Source organism: Solanum dulcamara, chromosome 6 (genome assembly GCF_947179165.1).
Source record: "Solanum dulcamara chromosome 6, daSolDulc1.2, whole genome shotgun sequence".
In the NCBI taxonomy this organism is placed as follows: Eukaryota; Viridiplantae; Streptophyta; class Magnoliopsida; order Solanales; family Solanaceae; genus Solanum; species Solanum dulcamara.
In genome coordinates this window covers 65,163,964-65,179,173 of record NC_077242.1, presented here as the reverse complement: position 1 = coordinate 65,179,173, position 15,210 = coordinate 65,163,964, and positions in this window count along the sequence as shown.

Sequence of the window (15,210 nt, the reverse complement as noted above, 5' to 3'; positions counted from 1 at the left end):
GGCACCCGAAGGCCATCTCTGACCTCCGAGCGAACCACTTGGTACAGTCACTCACTCATTCAAGAACATTCTATCAGTAGAAAACTCAATTTAAGAAAGACTTCTCATATCATAAGGGCCGAAGGCCAAACATTTACAATCAAGACGATAAGCAAAATAGGAATCCTTAAGATGACCGCTCGACCTCCTCACATCTCAGTCTATGAAGCCTCTATTCAAGTCTAAAAGGTGCCAATGACGAGCCCATGGCTACCGACAATCTAAATAAAGAAAAGACAATCAAAACTGTACAGGAAAGCCCAATATCCTCCGGAATCTAGGAGGACTCACCGACTGGCTGGAAGTATAAGTGGATCTTCAACGGAGCGCCGGTTGATGATCTCTAGTACCTGTCTCTGCATCATTAAACGATGCAGGCCAAATGGCGTCAGTACATGGAATGTACGAGTATGTAAAATGGTCGAATACAACGAACATCAAGGAAGAATAAATCAACCAACTCGGGAGCTCAACTCAAAATGAATGACAACTCAATCAAATGTCCTAAGTCTAAACAAGAGTATGATTTAGACTGGACCAATCATATACAATTCAACTTAATCTGACTCAGAGTGCTATCAAAACTTACTTGGGAGTTTCTCTTAACCGACAACCAACACTTATGAGCCAGTGAAGGTACAACGAAACGACGTCGTTGCCACACCCGTGCATACCTTGCCAGGGCATGAACGACGAACACTCATGGATCCAATCCAACCAGGTCCTATAATGTCAGGACAAAAGCTCTCGGGGAAGCATCCGACTTTAACGGTTCAATCCCCCCTACGTTTGGCAACACAGGTATTGGGTTCGAGTATGGACTATACTCTTGCCCAATTCGGTGCTCGATACTCCTCCCAAGACTCAATGCTCATAAAACTCCATCAACTCAACTCAATCAACTCATATCAACAAGTCTCATTACACCCTTGTCGACTCATCAACTCTATCACAATCAAATATCAATCTCAATTCTCAATCTCAATCATATCTTCAAGGAAGCTTTAAATGCACATATATAACATCATCTAGATATAAAATCAATCATTACCTCCATCTAGTTGAGAAAAATCTTTGTGACTCATCATATCTCCAAGACTTCAAATCGACATTCTTATAATAGGCAACATTTTTAAGAAAATAGTATACTTCATAGAATCTATATAATTAACAAGACCAATAAAACATATTTAGCAACTCATTTCCTCATCATCTCATACTTACATAAGGGCTCATTTTAGGAATCTCTTAGCTCAACAACATTGGCACATAAATACTTAAATAAGATGGAAACAAAACTCATTCAAACATGTACCATACCAAGAAACTCCATTTTCATGGATATCTAACCTCAACACAAGAATAGGGCACATGGGTGGACTCAACCCATGTTTTGGTTAGCCTTCAATACCTTAGTGAAGACTTGAAGAAAATCTTGGGGTTGGGTCTTTAATGAAGGACTCTAATCTTGAAGCTTCTTGGACTCCTTTGTTGGAAATGGAGAAGAAGAGTAAAGAGAAGGGAGAGGAGCTCTTAGGGCTTTTTAGAGAGAGAGTGAGGGCTGCCAAATGAGTTCCCAAAAGGCCAAGGGCTACATATATATAATTAGGTAAGTTCCCAAATTACCCCTCCTCAAAATGTTCTGAAAATAGGCTAAAACGCCCTTGGTGCGATAGTGGCGCGTCACGCCCTTACAGTGCCAAGGCCAATTATGCCTAAAACCTGCACAACTTTTAGTGGCGCGTCGCGCCAGGGACCAAACTACTGAGGCATGTTTCTGGCGTGATAGTGGCGCATCGCGCCCTTACAGCGCCAAGCCTATTGCTCCAAATTCTGGGGATTTGGCCTGAAAAACCCTGCACACTTTTAGTGGCGCATAGCGCCAGGGACCAAACTACTGAGGCATGTTCCTAGCGCAATAGTGGCGGGTTGTGCCCTTACGGCGCCAGGGCCATTTCCCCAGCTTTGGTAACCCAGGCCAAAAATGAAATCCCTGTCGTGCTAGTTCGTCTTCGTACCATCATATCTTTTGGCCCCGAACTCCAAAATCTACGTTCTTGGTGGCGTTGGAAAGAAGACTCGACGACCTTTAATTTGATAGGTCGTAGGCCATCCAGATTGACGTCTTTCAAATGATAGTGTCATTGAAAGTTGACCCTTATGTGAACTCGTCCTAAACTTTGCCACGACGGACCTTTTGGACTTAGCTCGGTCCTAGGGGTCCTCAATGACCCCACATCACCTCCAACTCTCTTAAACTCCTCAGGGACTCATCTTAACTCAAGCACGTACTTCAAAATAAATATGATGGGCCCCATACGTGTACAAAAAAGGCCCAAATCTTAGGAAAATTTTTGAGGGGTGTTACATTATCTCCCCCTTGGGATCATTCGTCCTCGAATGACGAGCAACCAAGAATAGACTCGGGGTACAAATCACAATCAAAATTCTGTCATTCAATCAATCAAAACTCAAAAAGGTACGAATGAATTCGAGTCAAGGAAGTAGTCATTACCTTCAATGCTCTCCTCGGTAGGCACGAATAGATGTGGGTATTTAGACTTCATGGCTTCCTCAACAAATTGATTACTCCACAGGACTTTGACTGAGGCAACCTCATTGTTCCTCAATTTGCGGATTTGGCGATCAAGGATTTGGATTGGGACCTCGTCATAGGATAATCTATCCTTAATTCTAACGCTTTCAATAGGGACTACCAACGAGGGATCGCCCAAGCACTTTTTCAATAGTGAAACGTGGAACACCGGATGAATAGAAGCTAGTTCTGAGGGTAGGTCCAGCTCATAAGCGACACTCCCGATCTGCCTCAAAATTTGGTACGGGCCAATGTATCGAGGACTAAGTTTCCCCTTCTTTCCAAACCTCGTGACCCCCTTCATGGGTGACACTTTCAAATACACCCAATCATCCACCTCAAACTCTAAGTCTCTCCTCCTCACATCGGTGTACGATTTTTGGCGACTTTGGGCTGTCTTTAGCCTCTCTCGGATAACTCATACCTTCTCCATGGCTTGATGGACGAGGTCAGGCCCAATCAAATCGGCTTCACCAACTTCAAACCACCCAATGGGCGATCTACACCTCCTCCCATACAAGGCTTCATAAGGAGCCATTTGAATGCTTGCATGGTAGCTATTGTTATACGCAAACTCTATGAGAGGCAAGTGATCATCCCAATTTCCCTTGAAGTCAAGCACACACGCCCTCAATATATCCTCTAATGTTTGAATTGTGCGCTCTGCTTGGCCGTCTGTCTGGGGGTAGAAGGCTGTACTCAAGTTCACCCTCGAACCTAATCCCTTCTGCAAGGATTTCCAAAATTGGGAAGTGAATTGGGCTCCTCTGTCTGAGATGATAGATAAAGGGACCCCATGCAATCTAACGATCTCCTGTATGTACAACTTCGCATAATCTTCTGCGGTGTCAGTAGTCTTAACCGCCAAGAAGTGAGCTGATTTCGTCATTCTATCCACAATTACCCAAATGGAATCATGTTGCTTTCGGGACTTCGGCAAGCCTGTAATAAAGTCCATGTTGATCATCTCCCACTTCCATTCTGGAATTTCTATGTTTTGGGCTAGACCACAGGGTCTTTGATGCTCAACCTTCACTTGTTGACAATTCAGGTATTTGGAAACGAATTCCGCAATATCTTTCTTCATCCTACTCCACCAATAGATCTCCCTCAAGTCATGGTACATTTTTGTGGAACCCGGATGAATAGAGTACCTAGAACTATGCGCTTCGGCCATAATCCTCTCTCGAAAATCATTAACATCTGGCACGCACAATCTATTTTGGTACCGTAACACACCATCTCCCTCTTGGGTAAAAACCATTACCTCTTGTTTGTGAACTCCTCCCTTCAATTGGAGAAGGACGGGATCTTGGTCTTGCTTCTCCTTCACCTCTGCCATAAGTGAGGACGTAGACCCATCCTGAATGGTAACTCCGCCTTCATTATTCTCTTCCAGATGAACTCCCAATCGGGCTAATCTGTGTACCCCCTTCGCCAATTCCCTCCTTCCTTCCTCCACGTGGCTAGTGCCACCCATGGACAACCTGCTAAGAGCATCAGCAACAACATTAGCTTTACCTGGATGGTAGAGGATGCTCATATCATAGTCCTTGAGTAGCTCAAGCCATCTCCTTTGCCTAAGGTTGAGTTCCTTTTAGCTAAAGACGTATTGCAAGCTCTTGTGATCGGTGAATACATCGATATGCACTCCATACAGGTAGTGGCACCAGATTTTAAGTGCAAACACCACAGCTGCCAGCTCAAGGTCATGAGTTGGGTAATTCCTCTCATGGAGCTTAAGCTGTCTTGAAGCATAGGCTATCACCTTCCCCCTTTGCATCAACACACAACCCAAACCAATTCTGGAGGCATCACAATAAATCACAAAACCTTCTGTTCCATCAGGCAAGGTTAGAACAGGAGCAGTGGTTAGCTTGGTCTTCAATTTCTGGAAACTCTTCTCACAAGCATCAGACCATTGGAACTTAGCCTTCTTTTGGGTCAGCTTAGTCAATGGTGATGATATGGATGAGAATCCCTCTACAAACCTTCGATAGTACCCGGCCAAGCCCAGAAAGCTCCTTATCTCTGTTGGGGATGTGGGTCTAGGCCAATTCTTCACAGCTTCTATTTTCTGAGCATCCACCTGAATACCATCTCCAGATACAATGTGGCCTAAGAAGGCCACCGATGCAAGCCAAAATTCACATTTAGAGAACTTTGCATACAATACCTGGTCCCTCAAAGTTTGTAGAACGACTCTAAGATGATAGGCGTGATCCTCTTCATTCTTGGAGTAAACCAGAATATCATCTATGAATACAATCACAAACATATCAAGGTACGGTTTGAATACTCGGTTCATGAGATCCATAAAAGCGGCGGGAGCATTAGTCAACCCAAAAGACATGACCAAAAATTCAAAGTGGCCATAACGAGTCCGAAAAGCAGTCTTCAGAACATCGCATTCTCTCACCTTTAACTGGTGGTAGCCGGATCTCAAGTCTATCTTTGAGAAACAAGTGGCACCTTGAAGTTGGTCGAATAAGTCATCTATTCTGGGGAGAGGGTATTTGTTCTTCACAGTGACTTTATTCAACTGCCTGTAGTCGATACACATTCTAAGGGACCCATCCTTCTTCCGCACAAATAGGACCGGAGCACCCCATGGCGAGACACTCGGCCTAATGAATCTCTTATCTAACAAGTCCTTCAGCTGCTCCTTCAACTCCTTCAACTCGGCCGGAGCTATTCTATATGGGGGAATTGAGATAGGCTGGGTATCAAGAAGGACATCAATCCCGAAGTCGATCTCTCTATCAGGAGGGACTCCAGGCAGATCTTCAGGAAAGACATCCGGAAACTCGTTGACAATCGGAACCGACTCAAGGGATGGAGACTCAATGCTGTCATCTTTCACTCAGACAAGGTGATAGATGCACCCTTTTGAGATTAGCTTCCTGGCCCTAAGGTATGAAATAAACTTACCCTTAGGCGCAATAGGACTACCCCTCCATTCTATGAAAGCCTCATTCGGGAATCTGAATGTGGCAATTTGAGTTCTATAATCAATAGAGGCATAGCAGACATAAAGCCAGTCCATACCAAGGATCACATCGAAATCAACCATGTCTAACTCAACCAGGTCAGCCAAGGTGTCCATGTGATGAATTGACACAGTGCAATCTCTATAGACTCTCTCAACTAAGGCAGAATCACCGACAGGAGTGGCCACACAAAAGGGCTCAAGAAGACGTTCAGGGATTTTATTGAACTTACTAGCCACATAGGGAGTTACAAAAGATAAGGTGGCACCTGGATCCATCAATACATAACAATCAAAGAAAGAGACTCGAATCATACCCGTCACGATGTTTGGAGAGTTCTCCTGATCTTGGCGACTACCCATGGCATATAGGCGGTTTGTACCTCCACTCGTACCTGGAGTAGTGCCCCTCTGATTTCCTCTAGCTGGTGGTGCGATGGCAGAGGACTGGGCCCTGTTCCCCCATGTTGGACACTCCCTCAGAAGATGGCCCATTTGACCGCATTTATAGCAACCAACCCTTCCTGCTCTGCATTCTCCCAAGTGGAGCCTACCACATTTGCCACATGGTGGCTTTCCCTTCGAACCCTGACTTATACTAGCTGGGGGTTGAGAAACCCGGGGTCTGAAATTTTGGTGACTTTGTCCCTGCCGATCATACCTGTCCTGCGGCATCGGTGCACTGGCGGTAGATGAGGCATATGTGGGAGGCCTCTTCTGGAAGAAGGACCTGTTGCCCTTTCTTTGCCTCTTCTCATTCTCATGCCCAGATGACCTTGCCTTTTTGTTCAGGTGCTCTTCTCTGTCTTTCCTCTTCTCCTCCTCTACCTGTTGAGCATACACCATTAATCTGGAAAGGTCCATATCCGAGATCAACAATGCTGCCTTGCATTCCTTCTTCACATGCCTCCCTAATCCGGAGACGAACTTCCTCATCTTCGACCTCACATCAGGAATCATTTTTGGAGCATACTTGGACAGTTGGATGAACCTTAGGCCATACTCCTTAACCGACATTCCTTCCTGCTTCAGATTAACGAATTTCTCCACCTTCGCTTCCCTCAATTCTCGGGGAAAGAAGTGGTCAAGAAAAGCCCCCTCGAATTCATCCCATCTAGCAGGTTCAGCATCTTCACCCCTACTCTGCTCCCATTGGTTATACCAAATATTTGCCACATCTTTGAGTTGATAAGACACCAACTCGACCCCCTCGATTTCTGTAGCGTGCATGGCTTTTAGAATCTTCCACATTTCATCAATGAAATTCTAGGGATATTCATCAACCTTAGAACCCATAAATGCCGGTGGGTTCATCCTCAGAAAGTCTCTAATTCTAGTGGCAGCAGATGGCTCCTGGGAACTAGAGCTGAGAGTCGGCGAACTTTGATTGCCGCTTCAGGCGGCCATTAGTTGAGTGAGCATGGAAATTGCCCCTCGATATTTAGCTTCTGATGTGGGTGCAGGTGGAGTAGATGGCACTTGAGGTGCCTCCGCATATCTCGCGGGTCGTCCTCTAGCCCTTGCTGGGCGTGCCTCTAACTATGGCATCCCTGCATTATCAATATTCCTCTGGCTAGTGGTACGTTTAAGAGGCATTATCTGTAACGTATGAACGCACGAATTAGAAAGGAAGTTTCATGGAGTTCAACTCCATCGCACGAATTCAGAGTATGAAAGAAGTGAAACAATTCCTAATGTCCTATAGCCTCCTGCTCATAAGTGTGGTGCACAACACACCCATAAGCAAGACTCTACTAGACACGGCTTCATAGACTCCATATGACACTTGAACTCTGGGCTCTGATACCATGTTTGTCACGCCTCGGGAGGGTACCCTAGACGTAACCGGCACCCGAAGGCCATCTATGACCTCCGAGCGAACCACTTGGTACAGTCACTCACTCATTCAAGCACATTCTATCAGCAGAAAACTCAATTTAAGAAAGACTTCTCATATCATAAGGGCCGAAGGCCAAACATTTACAATCAAGATGATAATCAAAATAGGAATCCTTAAGATGACCGCTCGACCTCCTCATATCTCAGTCTATGAAGCCTCTATTCAAGTCTAAAAGGTGCCAATGATGAGCCCATGGCTACCGACAATCTAAATAAAGAAAAGACAATCAAAACTGTATAGGAAAGCCCAATATCCTCCGAAATCTAGGAGGACTCACCGACTGGCTGGAAGTGTAAGTGGATCTTCAACGGAGCGCCGGTTGATGATCTCTAGTACCTGTCTCTGCATCATTAAACGATGCAGGCCAAATGGCGTCAGTACATGGAATGTACGAGTATGTAAAATGGTCGAATACAATGAACATCAAGGAAGAATAAATCAACCAACTCGGGAGCTCAACTCAAAATGAATGACAACTCAATCAAATGTCCTAAGTCTAAACAAGAGTATGATTTAGACTGGACCAATCATATACAATTCAACTCAATCTGACTCAGAGTGCTATCAAAACTTACTTGGGAGTTTCTCTTAACCGACAACCAACACTTATGAGCCAGTGAAGGTACAACGAAACGACGTCGTTTCTACGCCCATTCATACCTTGCCAGGGCATAAAAGACGAACACTCATGGATCCAATCCAACCAGGTCTTATAATGTCAGGACAAAAGCTCTCGGGGAAGCATCCGACTTTAACGGTTCAATCCCCCCTACGTTTAGCAACACAGGTATTGGGTTCGAGTATGGACTATACTCTTGCCCAATTCGGTGCTCGATACTCCTCCCAAGACTCAATGCTCATAAAACTCCATCAACTCAACTCAATCAACTCATATCAATAAGTCTCATTACACCCTTGTCGACTCATCAACTCTATCACAATCAAATATCAATCTCAATGCTCAATCTCAATCATATGTTCAAAAAAGCTTTAAATGCACATATATAACATCATCTAGATATAAAATCAATCATTACCTCCATCTAGTTGAGAAAAATCTTTGTGACTCATCACATCTCCAAGACTTCAAATTGACATTCTTATAATAGGCAACATTTTAAAGAAAATAGTATACTTCATAGAATCTATATAATTAACAAGACCAACAAAACATATTTAGCAACTCATTTCCTCATCATCTCATACTTACATAAGGGCTCATTTTAGGAATCTCTTAGCTCAACAACTTGGCACATAAATACTTAAATAAGATGGAAACAAAACTCATTCAAATATGTACCATACCAAGAAACTCCATTTTCATGGATATCTAACCTCAACACAAGAATAGGGCACATGGGTGGACTCAACCCATGTTTTGGTTAGCCTTACATACCTTAGTGAAGACTTGAAGAAAACCTTGGGGTTGGGTCTTTAATGGAGGACTCTAATCTTGAAGCTTCTTGGACTCCTTTGTTGGAAATGGAGAAGAAGAGTAGAGAGAAGGGAGAGGAGCTCTTAGGGCTTTTTAGAGAGAGAGTGAGGGCTGCCAAATAAGTTCCCAAAAGGCCAAGGGCTACATATATATAATTAGGTAAGTTCCCAAATTGCCCCACCTCAAAATGTTCTGAAAATAAGCTAAAACGCCCTTGGCGCGATAGTGGCGCGTCGCGCCCTTACAGCGCCAAGGCTAATTACGCCTAAAACCTGCACAACTTTTAGTGGCGTGTTGCGCCAGGGACCAAACTACTGAGGCATGTTTCTGGCGTGATAGTGGCGCATCGCGCCCTTACAGCGCCAAGCCTATTGCTCCAAATTCTGGGGATTTGGCCTGAAAAACCCTGCACACTTTTAGTGGCGCATCGCGCTAGGGACCAAACTACTGAGGCATGTTCCTGGCGCGATAGTGGCGCGTCGCTGCCTTACGGCGCCAGGGCCATTTCCCCAGCAATGGTAACTAAGGCCAAAAATGAAATCCCTGTCGTGCTAGTTCGTCTTCGGGCCGTCATATCTTTTGGCCCCGAACTCCAAAATCTACGTTCTTGGTGGCGTTGGAAAGAAGACTCGACGACCTTTAATTTGATAGGTCGTGGGCCACCCAGATTGACGTCTTTCAAACGATAGGGTCATTGAAAGTCGACCCTTACGTGAACTCGTCCTAAACTTAGTCACGACGGACCTTTTGGACTTAGCTCGGTCCTAGGGGGTCCTCAATGACCCCACATCACCTCCAACGCTCTTAAACTCCTTAGGGACTCATCTTAACTCAAGCACGTACTTCGAAATAAATACGATTGGCCCCATACGTGTACAAAGAAGGCCCGAATCTTAGGAAATTTTTGAGGGGTGTTACAGTAGGATGGAGGGTTAAACCTCTTAAATCCCAAAATGATGGACTTTAATTGATTATGGATCCAATGATAGTGATTCGTCCCTTACCCTGGCAAAGTATTGAAGGGGTGTGGCAACATGTAATGTCCCAATTCTTGAGAAATTATTTTTAGTTTGAAACGACCATTTTTCCCTTCTCCTGAATGTTTTCATACTTTGTGTTGTGGGGATGGTTGTTATGGTTTCCGATGCGATTGGGTGTGATTTTAGCGATTTGAGGACTTTAGTGAGAGTTTCATTAAGAAGGTTTGAATTCAGTCAATATATTGAGATCCGAGCATGTCACGACCCAATTTCTCAAGTCATGATGGCGCCTACTATAACCCATCAGTAGGTAGGCCGACCCATATCCCAAAAATCTAAGTAATTGGATGTCAGGGTAGAAGACCAAAAACTCTATCTAAAAATAGTAACGAAATGACAGAAGCATACATGAACTGGCGGAAGAAACTAAATATATACAAATCAAAAAACTCCCTCCCAGAACCTGGAAGTCACATGTACAGAGCTGCTAATAAAAGAGTACAAGTCCCAAAACTGGACCACGGAAACAAAGTTGTCTCAAAAAGCAAAAGACAGGCAAAATGTATATATAGAAGGAGACCAGTAAATCCAGGATGCAATGTGCTCACCCTCGCCTCTGAACATGACCGCAATTGGCTCGAACTCAATGCTTGTAGCTAGTACTCGGACCTGCATCATGAAAATAGATTGAGAGTATAGTATGAGTACCAAAACAATAGGTACCTAGTAGGAATCATAGGTCGACCAAGATAGGTAAGCAAAAGTAAATTGAAATGCGAGTAAATGACCACTATCAAACACAGTACAAGAAGTAAATATATGTATGTCCACGAGCGTAATAGCAAATAAAAAGAAAGAATCTAATAACTCCACTGGGCTCCCATAAACCCGATGGTAAGCTCATGCACCCGAGGATAAGTCACGGACATCTCTGCGCCAATCCGCTAGACTCTACTGGACGTTAGCTCTGTACAAGTGAGACCGATGAACCTGGGGCTCTCATATCAACTTGACACGATATGATTTCTCAAGTCATGATGACACCTACTATAACCCACCAAAAGGCAAGATGACCCATATCTCAAAACTGTAAGTAATAGGATGTCAGGGTAGAAGACCAACAACTCTATAATGAAATGATAGAAGCATACATGAACGGATGAAGCAACTAAATATATACAAATCAAAAAGATCCTTCCCAGAACCTGAAAGTCACATGTACAAAGCTGCTAATAAAAGAGTGCATGTCTGAAAAGTGGACCACGAAAACAAAGATGTCTCAAAAAGTAAAAGACAAGCAAAATATATATACAGAAGGAGATCGGTAAATCTAAGATACAGTGTGCTCACCCTTGCCTCCTAACACAACCATAGATGGCTCGAACTCAATGCCTGTAGCTAGTACTCGGACCTGCATTATGAAAATAGATGCAGAATGTAGTATGAGTACCAAAACAATATATACATATTAGGTATCATAGGCCGAGCGAGCAAGGTAAGCAAAAGTAAACTGAAATGTGAGTAAACGACCACAATCAAAGGCAGGACAAGAAGTAAATATAGGTATGTACACGAGAGTACTAGCAAACCAAAAGAAAGAATCTAACTAACTCAACCGGGCTTCCATAAACTCGACGGGTACGCTCATGCACAAATAAGGAGTAACCACCTACACAGACCGATAGATACAAGAATAGTCATAGGAGAAAAAGAACAAAACTAAAGGATTCCATTAATATCACTATTTTTGGACTTAAACCAAACTATATCCATCTTTAACACCTCAACCCACAACTGAGAGTAGACAAAGCCTTAACTGAAGATTCATGAGTAAATTAGAAATTTAACCAATACAAACTGGACCACGACTGAAATTGGATAACTGTAGATAATGAGTCGACAGGAGTGGGCTAGACCATAGATTTTAACTTGGTAGCTATAGCCAAAGGTCGAGTATAGGTATGCTAGACTGTGGACTGTAACTAGGTAACTATAGTTAGAAAGCCTGAACATAAGCAATCTAGACCACGGACTAGAACCGAGTATCTATAGCTAAGGAACTGAACACCAGTGAGCTAGACCACAGACTTCCACCGAGTAACTATAGCTAAGGGATTGAACCAATTCAGAATCAATGTCCAACCATCCATCATGGGGAGTGCCTCCACACCAAATGCCATCAATATGTCAATCCAGCCCGAACCAAATATATCCCAAATTGCCGAAGAAACTTCCAAAAATCAAGGACCGACCGATACAGGGCTAATAAGAGAGTAGGGCATTATGGAGGTAAAATCACAAGCTGAGTTACTGCTTAGCTAAGACTCAGACTATCAGACTCAAGTCTGCTATATCAGTCTAGAGGGAGCTAACCATCTGAAATGACGTCAAAGAAGCTCTAAGGCCCAACGACACCCAAAATCACACAAGTCTATGGCAACACTAGTCTAAGCCTAGACTAAGGCCAAACATGCTTCCAAACATATAACCGCATGCACAGTATTCTCCATAAGGAATGGATGATCAAAAATAACAAGAGCCATGCTTACATAGTCTAATAATTACCCAAAATAAGGCTTAGGACATAGATTCTAGGAAATTAGCATGATTGACACCCAAACCCCTCAAAACTCATACAAATCAATGTACAATTGCCTAAACATGCTTAGTCTTATGAGGAGAAAATTATAGCCTACATGATAGCTGACCACGTGCGCTCCAACTCACAAAATGAGAGCTTTTCCCTTCTGAGCGGCCTCCGAATGTAGCCATGCTATCAGCAATAAAATCACAATGTTAATACGATCGTTATGACACTAAAATCATTGAATTTGGAGATGGGCTAATTTTAAATTCAAAATTCAGGAATTATGGGACACACTCCAAAATTTACGGAATTGACTTGGAGAATAGACCCTAACTACTACCCCAACTCATCTTCTAAGAAGGAACACAATTCATACCTTAAATCATCCCCAACACTAACATGCATTCAAGATCAACCTTAAGCTTAAAAACTTAGAAACGCTGGAAAATGGAGAATTTACTTTAAGAGAAGCCTCAAATCCTAAATCTAAACTCACCACAAGATTCTCCTCAAAAATCTATGCAAAATAGCCCTTGGAATCACCCAAATCGCCTAAGAATTGAAGAAGAAATCACACTTTGAACTTTGATTCAAAATCTAAAGTTCATGACTTAAAAATGACCCTCAGGTGTCACTTTAGCGACCACCCGGGGATCTCTTAAGAGACACTCACCTATAAGGCGGGCCTTGCTTTAGCTACTACTAATTTCTTAGGTTATAAGTTGCTTTAGCGACACGGCTGTCGCTTAAATGACATCCGCCCAAGAGGGCTGGTAGCTTTAACAAGCTCCTGGCCACTTGAGTGACACTCGCTTTAGCGATCAGGGGTCACTTAAGAGACGACACCAGATGCAGCTGGTGTAAAACAAGCTTAACAAGCTGAAACCTCCGACAGATTACTTGAGATTTATTTAGAACCCCATGCATGCAAATAAGATATGCTACCTTACCAAATACGACATTGTGGACTCAATGGCGCATTCAAAATTTCTATTTTCATTATTGAGGTAATTTTTGGATGATTTTGACCTCGGTTCGAAAACCTTGCAGTATGGGTATTGTTTGACTCCTTTTGATGAAAAGTTTCCATTATTAATAGTGGGTTATCATTTTAGAGTTGTTGTTCATGGGTTGGGCTCCGGTTAGAGTGTTCATGCAAAGTTTCAGCCTTCAAGGTAAGTTAACTATCCTTCTTTGATACTGAGATGGGGTAATGAGTCATTCTTATGTTATAGACTTTGGAATAGGGTTATAATGTGATTGAGGGCTATTGATTATATTAAGATGCCAGTGCGGGGGCTTGATTATTATTGTGTTGTCTGTGTGGGGCCTATTTATATTACATAGCCAGTGAGGGGGCCTTATTTTCAATCTTATTTGCTTTGAGAGCATATGATTCATGATTTGTCTGTGAGAGAGGCTTGAGAATATTATTTGACTTGTAATGCCCACCTAAGGGGTTGAGTCAGGGTTCTTAAGTATACTTGAGTACTGAAATGATTTTAAAAAGGGTGAACATTTATTTCAATTTATTTCCTTCTCATTACTATCTATTGAAGGTGTATATCATATTTAGGTTGAGTTTTGAGAACTTTGAACCTTATATTACATGTTGAGTTGAATATTGCCTCTACGACATACGTGTTCTAACGCATTCATCCTCATTCATCATATTATGAAATATGGAAAGTTAAGAAATGTGGAAATTGTTTTTGAGAAAGAAAATAAAACACTTTTACAAAACCCTTGCCAATGATAAGGTGGAAAGGAGGATGAGACATTGATATTGTGATCCCTTGACCATATGAGGTAGCAAGCATGAGGAGATATTTTGATTGAGGTATATGGTCTGTGAGGCCTCCATGGGTCCTGCTTGATAGTTCAGTTCAGCAGGTGTATACAATAAGCTGTGCGGTAGTCTTAATTCTACTATACCACCCATGCATTGCATCATTTCCATTTCATTGAATTGCATTTCATCATGGATTACTTGATTTACCTGATATTATGTGTAACACCCCTCAAAATTTTCTCAAAGATTCGGACCCTTCTGGTATTCGGGAGGGGGGTCGAACCCGAGTATCTTGAAGTATATTCGCGGGTTAAGATGAGTCTCTGAGGGACTGAGCAGTGTTAGAGGTGATGTGGGGTCACCAAGGACCCCTAGGGCCGAGCTAAGTCCAAAAGATCCGTCGTGGCTAAGTTTAGGATGAGTTCGTATAAGGGTCGACTTTTAATGATCCTATCTTTTGAAGGATGTCAATCTGGGTGGCCCACGACCTGTCAAATTAAAGCTTGTCGAGTCTTCTTTCCAACGCCACCAAGAACATAAATTTTGGAGTTTGGAGTCAAAAGATATGACGATCCTAGGATGAACTAGCACGGCAGGAATTCTATTGTTGGACTGGGTTACAACTGCTGGGGAAATGGCCTTGGCGCTGTAAGGGCGCGATGCGCCACTATCGCGCCAGAAATATGCCTCAGTAGTTTGGTCTCTGGCACGGCGTGCCACTACGAGGTGTGCAGGTTTTTAGGCATAATTGGCCTTGGCGTTGTAAGGGCGTGGCGCGCCACTATCGCGCCAAGAGCGTTTTGGCCTAATTTTCAGAATTTTGGAGGAAGGGCAATTTGGGAATTGTCCCAAATTATATATACACAAGCCTTAAACATTTTGGGATCATTTC